Genomic DNA, 12,820 nt, shown 5'->3' with positions numbered 1-12,820 from the left:
TGGAGACACCTTTGTGCCATAGTGCAAGGGAGTCTCCGTGAGTCAAGCATAGGTTTTGAACATTCCAATACAATATACTATGCTAAAACTCATTTAAAAGAAATTCCCACTTTGTATGTGTGCTGTGCAGTGCAGCACACATGAAAAGTCAGAAAAGAAAGGCGAAAAATAGCATTTCTCCTTCATAGCACCCGGTTGAAGGGTGTGCTATATTATCTGACGCTAAACCATGTCTACATTATTTAGTAAATAGTGTTTAGCATCAGAAACCTTGGGTGGTTGCATGGGAATGCACATGCACCACCCATGGTACGCCCCCTTACTGCTAAGTAATGCAGCCTTACTTTCACATTATTTCCAGCGCTAAACATTTTAGCGCTGGATTGAAAATCGGGCAAAAAGATTTTGCAACAATTTGCATCACTTTTGTGATGCAAACGTGGCGTAAGATCTTAGTAACTCTATGCACGTGTGGTTTAAATGGTGATGGTCTGCCTGGATCTAAAAAGTTGAGCAATTCTAAATTATTATATATTATACTTTCTTTGTGAGGTCTCTGCTGAGAAAAGGGAATACAAAGAAATAAAGAGCACTCAGGTGGAGAGTAATGAAAAAGGAACAGATGTGATGTTAAAGATTAAATTGTGAATATATCTGTCTGAGGATTCGGACGCTGTTTAATACACGTCGATTGATGCGACCGAAGGGACTCCAAGCCCTTTTTGGTTAATTTTCAAGCACTAAATATTAGAGATTGACCTTTTCTGTCAATGCCACCCTCCAATAGGGAACTCTAGATATTATGTTTGTGGCTGGGTAGCTATGCCCTTGTAAATTCTACATGGATTCCTTTTTCCTTTTGTAGCCTGCGGGCAATGCAAGAATTAAAATTAAAACCTCTGTGCTCCCTATGCTGTGCTGTCATATTTTACACTACCACTTAATTTTTTGAAAAAGGTCAAACTTCAAGTAATAAAAAGCCTAGGCAGATATGCAGAAAATCTGGGCACACACTCACATTACAATAGTTTCTCAAAGCCATTGAGAATGTTAGTGATTTTTTATTGCATATGTAATCGAACAACGACCAGCTCGTTGAAACTCCTTACATGCCACATCACACTCTTCCTAACACGATCCACCAACCTTCAATTCATCTACAGGCCTGCTGGACATGCTCACACCACCATCCACTGTGTATATAACCGCTCACGCATAAACAAACAACAGACATCGCCCTAAACTTCATTAATACACTCAACGTGGGATCGCATGTCAACAACTAACACAGCACAAAGGCCATGTTCTTGACCTTGTCTCTTCAACATCAGCAACCATCCAAAGCAAGTCACCCAATAACTATTGACTACGAGCCACCACCTTGTCTTCCTTCTTACCCGGCTCAGCATCCAGCCACCTCGCCTAGTTCAACCCAAAAGAGAACAAACCTTCAGATTCTCTAAACACTTCCCCATCTCTAAAACTTAAAGCTCATTCTCTCACTTCTGGGTTTGACATCTAGATCATTCAAAACAACAGCAACCCCTTCTAGAAAATCCTATGAATACCCATAAGCCATCTAAAAACATGCAAGTGCAAGCCAAACCCTTCAATACCCAGATACTACACTAACAACAAATTCTCAAAACCACACAGAGGCAAGAAAATGAAAAATATACAGCACCCAATTACCTCATAGTACTTAAGATCCTGCCCACAACATGCAGACAACTCATCACATCAGCCAAAGTCAATTAGTATTCAAACACCATCAATAACGTTGCCAAGAGAGGTAAAATGCTTATCGAGACAATCAAGCACTGCGTCAACCCATTGCTTGATTCTCACATGCCACGTGCCCTGAACACATGCATTTATGTTGTGCAATCAACCTCTTTTTCATATAAAAAGACCTTTCTGACGACACATCCACAATACTAAACCTGCTTTGTCTCCGATACCCACACCTCTTTGCTGCGTCTCACGTTGTTCATCCTTTAAACTTCGTTCTCATGCATACTTCTCAGACATCCTCAATTCCCTCAAACCCACCGAGTACGCAGATCATTTCTTACCCCTGTCCTTCATCAAAACCCTCTCCAGAGAAGCTCTGTCCAACCCTCTCACTCAAAGCATCTTCAGTGGAGCCCTCAAGATCATTGAAAAAGCTACTCACGACTCCGAGGTCACAGCACCTCCAACCTTCTCCTGCATGGCTACCAACCAGGCTCAAGAATCTACTGTCTATCTGACAATAACATGCTCCTAGAGAAAATGTTCACATTCATCAATGAATTCTTCAAAGATGGGGGGGAACTACCATCCAACTAAAAAGCCTGTAAAATGTATATTATTGAATATCAGTTTGCAAAAGTATTTTGATTATTTTCAACAAACAAATTTTCATCAGATATTCAAAATTAAAATCCATCAAGTCTCTCATATTTAGATCACGCCGGGGGCAGAAGATAAAACATACACATATATACTAACCATAAAACACTACACAAAAATATTTTATAATATAGAACACGGCAAACAAACGTGAACTTTTCTGTGTTTAAATTGTATATCCTTATATAAGCCAACATCACTATGATTGAGAAGGCTCAATAAATAAGAGCTGAATGCATGCTGGTGTTTCGGTTTACCAGTGATAAAAGTACATGAGACCTTCTTCAGAACAAAATAACACTTCTCATAAATGTCCACACCACTAAAAATACAAAGTGTCTCAATCATATCTCAATTACTGGAAAACATTTTAATTTCACACGTAATTTTAAATCCAAGTGAGAAATGCTTTGCATGTTATTTTAGAGACATTTTCCTCTCTTCAGGAGGAGCCGGCCTAAACGTAGGTTCACTGCTGGCATGTTACCCTTGACTAGCGTGAGACTACAGGGACATGCCCCCTCATTCCCCAGGTGACTATAAAGGTTTCCCTAGTTGGGAATCAAGCCGCTAATGTGGCACTTTTTAGGTGAGTAATAACTCAATATGCATGCATGAGTGTGTAGCATGTTATGTGTGACTGAAAAAACACCAGGGCAGCATGCTTTGTGGGTTCTGTTGAAATCCCTAAATCCAAGAGACTGATGTTTTATGGGCTGAAACATGTCGACCATTTATTAGGGAAGTAGGACCATTATATCCTTAGCCCCTCACAACAAACCTTTTAACCACACACAAACAACCACCAATAAAGGGATACCTTGGTAGTGTGAGGCATTTTTATAATCCTTTTGATACCCTGGCTTGAGAAATATTCATGGTTGCACACATCCTGATGTTTAGGGGCCAGGATGAGACCTGATGATGAAGCATGCCACTACTAGAGTGTACAAGGGTCTAACAAATAAACATCTTTTTTTTCTTTGCCAGCAGGGTGTTAAATTGAGATTGAACTTTTTTCATCATAGCAAACAAATTTGGTATTGGATACATTTGGTGGGGAGTGAATTTGACTAGGGAGAGCGTATCCTATTCTCTCTACGTTCAAAAGTCTCTTTTCCCTTCAGGGTGAGGAATCTTAGGATACCCCATTTAAGGTTTATGTTCGATAGATTTTTTTTAAACCACAAGGCTAACGAAGCAGCTAAAGCTGTCTATAGCCAGAACTAATAAAATGAGTGCTGAAATACTGTCAAAACTGATTACCAGTTGCTGAGTTTAATTGAAGCCTTCCGTTCATCCCTTTTTGTGCAGTATAAGTGTATTCACTCAGTCATTTTTGACTGGAGCAGTTGGCATCAATGGATTGCTACAGCATATCTAGCAGTGCGCATGCTGCAGTAGTACACTACGGTAACTGCAATGGCATAACATAGGCCACGGCACCCCCAGCGGTGCGGGGGAGGGCCTGAGCTCCAGGGGGCCCCTCAGCACAGTACCGTGGCCTGAGAGCTCCAGACTGACTTTGGAGGGGGGGCCCTCCATGTACTGTGCAGGGGGCAGCTTCAAATTTCCTTTTGCCACTGGGTATTCGATTTCCATTCAATGACTTTGTATCCAATCTATATGTTTTCTCTCTGGCATAAACTATTATTCACAAGTACACTTCATGACGTTTTAGAAAACCACTAACAGAAAATGTTTTGCTAGTAGTGTACCTCATCTAAATTTAATAACATTATCTAACATATCTAGTCAAATCAATACTTGTATTAGTCTATTTAAGATGGAGGCTTGAGACCTTATTCCTCCCCAGTGTTCAGCTTTAAGTATGTTAAGGCGCCATCTTGGTATGGTCAGAGGAGAGCATGACTGATTTATTTTCCTGGTTTTGAGGACCATTCTAGTGAAATCAAGTTAAATGCTTCACTCGAGATGTGACCAACACGTCACCAATCACTTTTTTACGTCAAACTACAGCAACATTTTCTGTAAAATTACCATGACAACTGATATAATTCATATCTATTGACATTATAATTATAAATTCGTTATGAAAATTGAATCGATAAGTAGCGCTATAGGTCCAATGTAAAATGAGGTTAAATTTCTGCAAACTTGTTCTATAAGAAGCTCCCCCTGATTGAACTGGCAAGTGCCACCTACCAACAAGGACACGCCCACTAACCTCTACAAAGCCTCTTGGGAAAGCTCAAATGCAAGTTTTTTGTATCCAAAAGAATCATCAGACCTGGTACGGCACTAAGATCTTTTCATCTGGAGAACAGCCCAATATTTAGTAAACAAACCTATTGCATTAAGGCTGAGCTCATTAAACATCTTATAGACACTTCGCTAATGGAACAAACCGCTGTGTCAGCATTGGCGTACCGTAGATAAACAAAAGAGAGAACATCCTCTGATGACACAACAAAAACACAGACCTGTCCGAAGGCCTGGTGATGGCTGCTGCTTTAGATTTAACATGAATCAGCAGAATTCATAAGCACAAAAGAACACTCCCAGGCAATTTGTTAACGGAGTAGGGTGAAGTAGTGTGAAAGAGTCGTGTGAATGAGAAGTTTCCTAGAGAAGAGTGGAAGAATTGTATGGGGTGTAGGCTACAGTAGATTGAAGGGCAGAGTTTCTGAAAAACTACTTGCAAAATGTTCATGATTACTGGAGCACCCTTCCATTATTCCATGCCCATTTAACCCCCTGCTTCTTTCAAAACATTTCTCATGCAGAACTGTCTTAAGTTAGCCAGAATTTTTCATGAGTCAATATAAATCCGCTCAGAATTCAATATTCTGTGCATTAGGATTTTGTATTTAGGTAACGAGATTCACTTTTTTCACCAGTAGGTACCACCTACTACAGCATCACAACTTTTGTAAATGATGCCCGGCCTGAATGGAGTAAAGGAGAATCACGAAGGAGGGGTGCAGTGGAGAAGGGCCTGGAGACTGGAGTAGTGACCTGGTGGTATTTAACAGAGCCAGTGGTCAGTTGTGAATTCCCCATCACAGTGGTTAATTTGGAGAAAAAAAAATAAGTGCAGGGGCTCTGGTCAGGAGGCAACTTGCACCATCCCTGTAGCACCACATAAAACAGAACCAACTACTAACCATAAAGGTTAGGCGAGGATGTGGCGTAATGGCCAGAGCTGCCGACTTCGGGGCTTGGAAACCAGGTTCGAGTCTTAGCATCGGTTAAACATCCTGTAATTCTGGGCAAATGATTTAATCTCCCCATAAATTAATGTGTCCTTAACTGGTGCTCATGAAAAGCGCTAGTGTCGATGATTAAGTGCCAGTGGGGAAACCACTGACTCGCTCAAATTAAGCACTGCCCCACCGCCAAATAATTTTCAAAATGCGCCTTCTAGCTGAAAAATTATATTTCTGTGCTAGACAGAAACATGGTGATTACTATTGTCACTGCCTCTGCTGGCTCTGTAATTTACATAATCTGTATGCAAAGGCCAATGAATTCCATGTATTGTTTAAATTCTGACATGGGCTGTCTCTTAACATTAACAGTGCAGAATGCAACTATCGGACATACGTTGGAAAATTAATTCATGAGGACATCAAACCATATTCTCATGTTGTGGTGACTCTACAACATGCCTCACTGTGAATTACTAATTTTAATTCAATTTGTCAACTTCTCAAATACCTTAGAAGTTTTGAAGCCTAATTGATATTTCTTGTTATCCGTAACTCCCCTGGCTGCTATCTCATGGGAAAGGTGGAAATAAGATACGAGTGAGAGACTGAATGAGTATGTTAAGTGCCTTTTGATTATAGACATAATTTGTGGTTTTGTAAATTATGTAAGGTGGGATTGTTGTGAAAACGTGTTTTATTTTGGAAAAAGTGTAAGCGCTGTGTGGGAGTTAAAATTGAGTAGCAACGCTGGGTTGAGAATATTGTTTAAATTGGTAGCATAAATTGTGAATTTCCAATGGTTTTTTGATTTACTGTGATATATGTAGAGAGAGTAATAACAAGTAACAAGTAATGGCAAAGACAAAAGGTCTCACCTTTGGGACCGATTGGCTTTGCCACTGGTTTCGGCCATATACAGTATATGAATGGACAATGAATAATTTACACAAAGAATACTTTGAATTTGTCAACATCTGTAAACTGTCTTTACTTTAGTGCAATATTGAAATGGAATGTACTTTACTAAGCATTGGCAAAACCAAGAGGGTTTGAGCTCTAAAAGACTGACCTAATGAGTTTTCAAATGCAAATGTGAGCTGAGTTGCAGTTAGGTATCCGGGTGAGTTCTGGTTCTGCAAACCTCTTAATAATGGGGCACGATTGAGAGTTCTGGAGCTGAGGCTGAGGGAAGGGTGAGTCAGTGGGTCATACCAATGTTCATATTGCACACATCAAATCCGTGGCCTCTCTCCAGTGCACACTTAGGGATGGACACATATGTACCATTTGTGTTGGTGGGAGAGGAAGCATAGGGGAGTGGGGAGAAGCCAGTGCATAATTTGGAAAATATTAAGTGCCAGGGCTCTGACCAGGAGGCCTCTGCAGCTTGCACCAACCATCACCCCTGCCATTGCTGCCAAAACAACTACTAACCATCTCTACCGCATGTAAATGCAACAGTTCAGATTATTCCAGGTCCCCAAAGCTAAAGGAATGGCTGGGAGGCAGGTATTAGCAATTTATTTTATGTATATAGTTTTCCTAAACAACTGTTATACTGCTCATCTCTAAATTATATGAGCAGCGCCACCTTGTGGCACACAGCCCTAAGTGTGATGTTGACAATTAGGTGCCGGTGCCCAGCACCGGAAACCAATTAGGTGCCAGTGCTCAGCACTGGAAAGCACCGGCTTAAATTAAGCAGTGGGAGAAGCAATACGGAGGATGCGGGGAGGGAAGAAAACTAATGGGGAGAGGAAACAACACTAAAAACGGGGGTAAGAGAAAGGCGAGAGAGCAACACGAGCAAGCAGCAAAGAACAACACATGCTAGAGAGAGAGCTCAACACTGAGCATAGAGGGGGGAGAGAAGCACACCAAGGAGACAGCTGAAAAACACATGTACTCTTGTGAAGTGCTTAAAGAAAAAGTAATGCCTGAAAAATGAGAAGTGGAAGGACACAAGTAATGCAGCTATTCTCCAGGCAAGACGCAAACACAAGGAGAAGAAAGAAAGCCTTCACAAGCTGTTGAATAAGAAGCAAGCGAATGAGAATGGAGCCAACCAATGGTAAGCAGTGGGCGGAAACCATGCCCACTCTCAGCTTACAATAGGTTTCTGAGCTGACAACGCCTGTGTTGTCTAATACGAGAGAACGAAAAATGGGCGGCCATTTTACATGCACTACAGTGAACAACAGATATCTCTCATTCTTGACATTTATTTCTAGTTAATGAAGGTTTCTGTAAGTTCTGGCAATAAAGGCTGTCAACAGCCCTTGCCCCTTTATATTTAGAGAAGCAGAAAGAATTTAAAGAGTTCAAAGAGACTTGAGTGCTGGCAGCATGTGACCCTTCTACATTTAACCAGTCATAACAGATCCAGGGACACAGGCAAATCAGTGGGGCACATTTACCATGTTTTGGGGAAAAATCCCAAACTTAGGGGGTCATTATGATGGCGGAAGGCCCGCCACCACCAGCCGTGCGGTGGCTGGCCTCCGCCATCGGACTGCGATTTCCCACGCCACATTACGATGGCGGGGGATCCAGACTGCGATTGAGGTGGACGCAAAGACCGTCCGCCATGGAAGCGCCACAGGCAATCATTCCAATTGCCAGGCGGAGTGGTCTGCATCCATAAAATAGTGGCGGTTCCTAGCAGGCACCGTCTGCCAAATTAGGATGCTCTCTTCAGCCAGCCTTCCCGTGGCGGGTAAGCCGCCATTGAAAGGCTGGCGGGGATTGGTTTTGGGGGCCCGTTGCGAGCCCCCCTTGCGTTTGGGGGTGGTGTTTGTGCACTGGGGGGGTACCCATGGTACCATTTCACAGCACCAAGTGGCAGGCACCGTGTGGTGCCTGCCACGTAGTGCAGTGAAATGTACAAGATGCATTTTTAACATCGCAGTTTGTGCTGCAGTCAGCAGCACCCGCCGCAATGTTAAAGTGCAAAATGCGACCTCCATGGTGGCGATCTCGTCCTAATTGAGTGTGCGGGACCACCGCATGCATGGTGGGCGGTCCCGGTTCTCACCACGAGCCCGCCCGCCAACGTAATGACCCCCCTTAGTCTTTAAATCATATTTAATTCAAGTTACAAGCTCATTTTTACTCATTGGAAAACTATTCGATTTAAAAAAGGGCAAGTATCCTACTGCTTCATAAGGTGAAATGTTTTGATGTTTTAGTTTGCACTACAGTGCAACGAACGGAGGTACTAACAGGAAAAAGACTCGGCTGGTAGCAGGGGCACACATTTCAAGTAAAGTAAGGTAAAAGAGATCATTTTGCTGCAGTAGCCAGGGCCAGGACAGAGGTTAGAAGAAGATAGCCACATTCCTTTCCAAACCACTGTATTGCACTTGCCTTGCAGAAGATGGTCACATTTGATCACAGCCATCGGGACAGAAGGGAAACTTGCCTTCTGTTAACATGGATGCTTGTGGAGGTCAGATCCTGCCTGAGTGCTGGTTCCTGTGGTTGCTGTAGCCAGGTCATGACTCAAGAATGGACTTGTGAGCAGTATGTTGGAGTGCACGTAGCTACGCCAGACTCATTTAAGACTTGCAAAAACCAGCCAAGAGATAAGTGAACAATTGCACTGAAAAGCAGCGCTACCGCGGAGAGCAGGTTCAAATAATAGAATAGTATATATAGGTTCCAAAGAGAGGCTTGGTACCAGGAGTATGAGAATAGCTAAAGTTTCACTTATGTTCCAGATAACAATTTAATATCACAATAGGACAGAGTAGCAGCTGTTGAATTTTCCCAAAACAGGCAGCAGATTAAAAGGCGCTTAATCTAACTTTCATTTTTTCAGTCTGTATCTCTCCTGCAACAACTCCCAGCATCATGGTCATAAGCGTCATGTATTTATGTAAGTATGTGTGCGGTCCTTCCGTAGCACAAACCTACCCAAAAGGCAGCAGGGCTCCGCAGAGGATCAAGAGCATAAAGTCAATGAGTGGTAGGAGAGGCAGCGTGTGCTGTGGACGGTTAATGCATTGTGATGGAGTGTTCATTAAAGAGAGGCGTCTTCCGCTCTTTCTTAAGTTGGAGCAGCATCGGGTTGGTCCTGATGGATACAGGGATTCTGTTCCAGAACCTCCGAACATAAGGCAAAAAAGCCTGCTGCCTTGTTTTTTAATTTTTTTTTTTAACATTTCTTGGTCTGTAGACATGATGGCGTTCTGGCTGCAAGTGTGCCGAGAACCACCAGAGATGGTGAGGTTGTCTGCAAGATAGGTGGGAGGGGTGGGGGGGGTCGATTGTGATAGCTTTGTAAATGATAGAGCTGTGTTTTTTTAAGATGGTGCAGGCTGGCAAGGGGAGCCACTAGGATCCATCAGGATGTGGGTGATGTGATCATATTTGCTCAGGCCCTGGATGAGATGTGCAGCAGTCTGGTGTATGCCACTAAGCAGTGCCAGTCTTGGAGGCCATGGAGTAAGGAATTACAACCATCCACATGCAAGAGTACCAGGACTGGAACAGCAGTTCTGAAGTTCATTTTCTGTAAAAGAGACCGATTGCGCCAGACCGTCTTTGTTTTTTTGGCAATGTGTTCCTCGAAGGGGAGGTTGGTGTCCAGGGTGAATCTGAGTGACTTGGCATTTGGGTGAAAGTTGGGGTCTGAAGCCATCAACGTTCATGTCACTGAGCCCTATGTGTACCTCAACCCAAGCAGGTAACAAGTAAGATTCCATCAGCAAAGCTATGGTTCAAGGCAATATTTGAGCTCCTGAAGGTCTCGGCTGAGGTGTCCCTATTGTCCAAACAGGGTTTTGCAAAGGATTGTCCCTGGCACACAGGGCAGCAACATTAACAATAATGACTAGATGAGCCTCCGTGTCAGATGCATTGCTACTTCACATGTGTTTGTGGAGTCCTCCCCAGCTTTTGATAAAGTTGGTTAATCTCACTTGCAGATTAAATTGTTGAGTTGTGGTGAACACTACAATCTTAGTTGGATTGACAATGAACTGCACTGCTTGAGTTGGGTAACCATTGGATCTAAGGAGAAGCCTAATAATACCAGACCAATTATGGCCAACGGATGGCTACAACAAGGCTGCTTTCTTGCCTCTCTCTTATTTAATGTGAGTCTTAGGGTTTTATTTAGAGTTTGACCGCGTAGAAGCACAGCTACAAATTAGCTGTGCTCCTACTCCAGCAAGCTAATGCTTCCCTGGCTCTAGTTAGAGCTGAGGCTGGCTCTGTCAGTGTAAACCTCTGATCCGAAGGCTCGTCTTCGAAAGGACTACAAGGCATGGGAGACACAAGGAGGGAGACTGCAGAAGGGTGCATGGAGAAAACTCCCTGCATATTGGGGCCATTTTTTCTGTACTGACAGCACAAACTCCTACGTTAGGAGATTATTTTCACAATTCAAAAACATTTGCTGAGCGGGCACTTTAAACATGGCGCCCGCTCAGCAAATCTGCAGTGCCGTGAGTGGAGCCACCACAGCGGCGACTCCCTTCGCAGCACAGCTGTTTGACCACCAGTGAGACAGCGATCTATAAATAGGGGAGATTATTCTCCACCATGGGGGGCAGAGGCTGTGACCTCCAACCTCTGGCAGACGACCATCAAGGCCTAAATGACTGACTTGATGACTTTAATACTGAACATCTTAATTCTCATTTCTAGTCTCATGAACTGAGTTTAAGGCAGATACCCACCATTTAATAAGCAGGTGATATTTTTATTTTAGAAAAGACACCCATACATTTACAGATGACACTTGTAGGCACATGCATCAATGTAGGCTTTTGCGATGACTTAATTGCGATTATTAAGGTATGGCAATTAAGGAATTGCAAAAGCATATGCATGTAGGAATCACTATAAAATTTGCGATTCACAAACATTCCTTAATTGCGACTCACAAATTGCGGGTCGCAATTAAGGAATGCCTTCCCATTTATTCCTGTGGGCCTACATGCCCGTGGGAATGAATGGGAGATTGCATGCGCAATTTGCGAGTACCAATAGGTATTCGCAAATTGTGCATGTAATTTCAAGGGTGCAAGGGTGTCAAAAGGACACCCTGTTGCACCCCTGGAATTGATCTGTGCACACATGTTGCGCACACACATGCCCCAAGGGCATGTGTGTGTGTAACCTGCAACTTTGAAAAATGCACTAAAGTGCAAGTTTTTGCAAATTACAATCAAGTGCAAATTGATGGTAATTCGCGCCCCTATTATCAAAATCGCAATTTGCGATTCCATCATGCATTGCATTTAAGGAATCGCAATTTGCAATTTCTTAAATGCAATCGCAATTTAAGAAATCTCAATAATTTGCGATTTCTGAAATTGCGAGAGGCTGACAGGTTGATGCATCGCAGAAGCCCTTTTTGCAGGCGCAAACGTCCGGTTTTTGCGAATCGCACCGTTTGCGCTCGCAAAAATGGTTGATGCATGTACCTGTTGGAGCCTTGTGTCAGTGTGCTGCAAAGAATATGCTGATCATTAATTCAGCTAAAAGCTGCGCGATGACTTTAGGGATGAGGGTGTATAAGGGCCCCTAGTATCGAGTGGGTTTTAGATTGTAGTCAGTACAGTTATCTCCAATTTGTATACATAGCAGATTGTCACTGACTCCAAGGTTGGGTTCAACGCTGAGCTGTTTACATTCTAACCCATGCTATTTCTTGCATTAATGTATCGGGGACAGTTGTTCACAACTTAACCACGAGCTTCCAAACCGAAGATATTGCTGGTGCTGACATACAACCCCCCACGGTGTCTCCTATATTTCAATAAGACAGCTGGTGGCACATAAGCTCTAACTGGGAGTCCATTGTTAGGCCCAAGAGGGAGTAAGTGTGAATATTGTTAGAAAACATATCCTTTGACACATATAGCATGCTCTAAATATTGTTTACAAAAACACACCTCCCACGCAGTTTACAATTCCTATTATTAACCTCAACAGAGGTTGTAACTATTAAGGGCGGATATTTCTGTGATGCAGTATTTTCCTTAAGATATTCTGGTACCATATGGGCCACTGTCGGCTGGAGCATCTCTTTGCGGAGGGCCTAATTCCACCGCTTCACCCTGAACCCATCAGACGCTGCGGCACGGGTCTCATTTCCCAGAGAGAACAGCATGCAGGTGAATTAAGATGTATAGGCATTGATTACAATTTCCGCCGCCCTCTGTTATTCCCCCACTCCAGAATTACCATTTTTGGGGGTTGCGGTAATTACATTCACGTGGAATAGAAGCAGTTATGAGAAT

At 43.0% G+C, this 12,820-nt stretch overlaps 1 protein-coding gene across 8 annotated transcripts in view; it reads right to left on the bottom strand.

The window, feature by feature from the left end:
- DAB2IP (DAB2 interacting protein) overlaps nt 1–12,820 on the bottom strand; it is a 1,477,580-nt gene that overhangs the window by 911,561 nt on the left and 553,199 nt on the right. The gene's annotated exons all lie outside the window — the stretch shown is intronic.

The sequence above is a fragment of the Triturus cristatus genome, chromosome 1_2 (assembly GCF_964204655.1).
Source record: "Triturus cristatus chromosome 1_2, aTriCri1.1, whole genome shotgun sequence".
In the NCBI taxonomy this organism is placed as follows: domain Eukaryota; kingdom Metazoa; phylum Chordata; class Amphibia; order Caudata; family Salamandridae; genus Triturus; species Triturus cristatus.
Note: the sequence above shows the minus strand (reverse complement) of the source record. Positions and strands in the feature narration are given on the sequence as shown.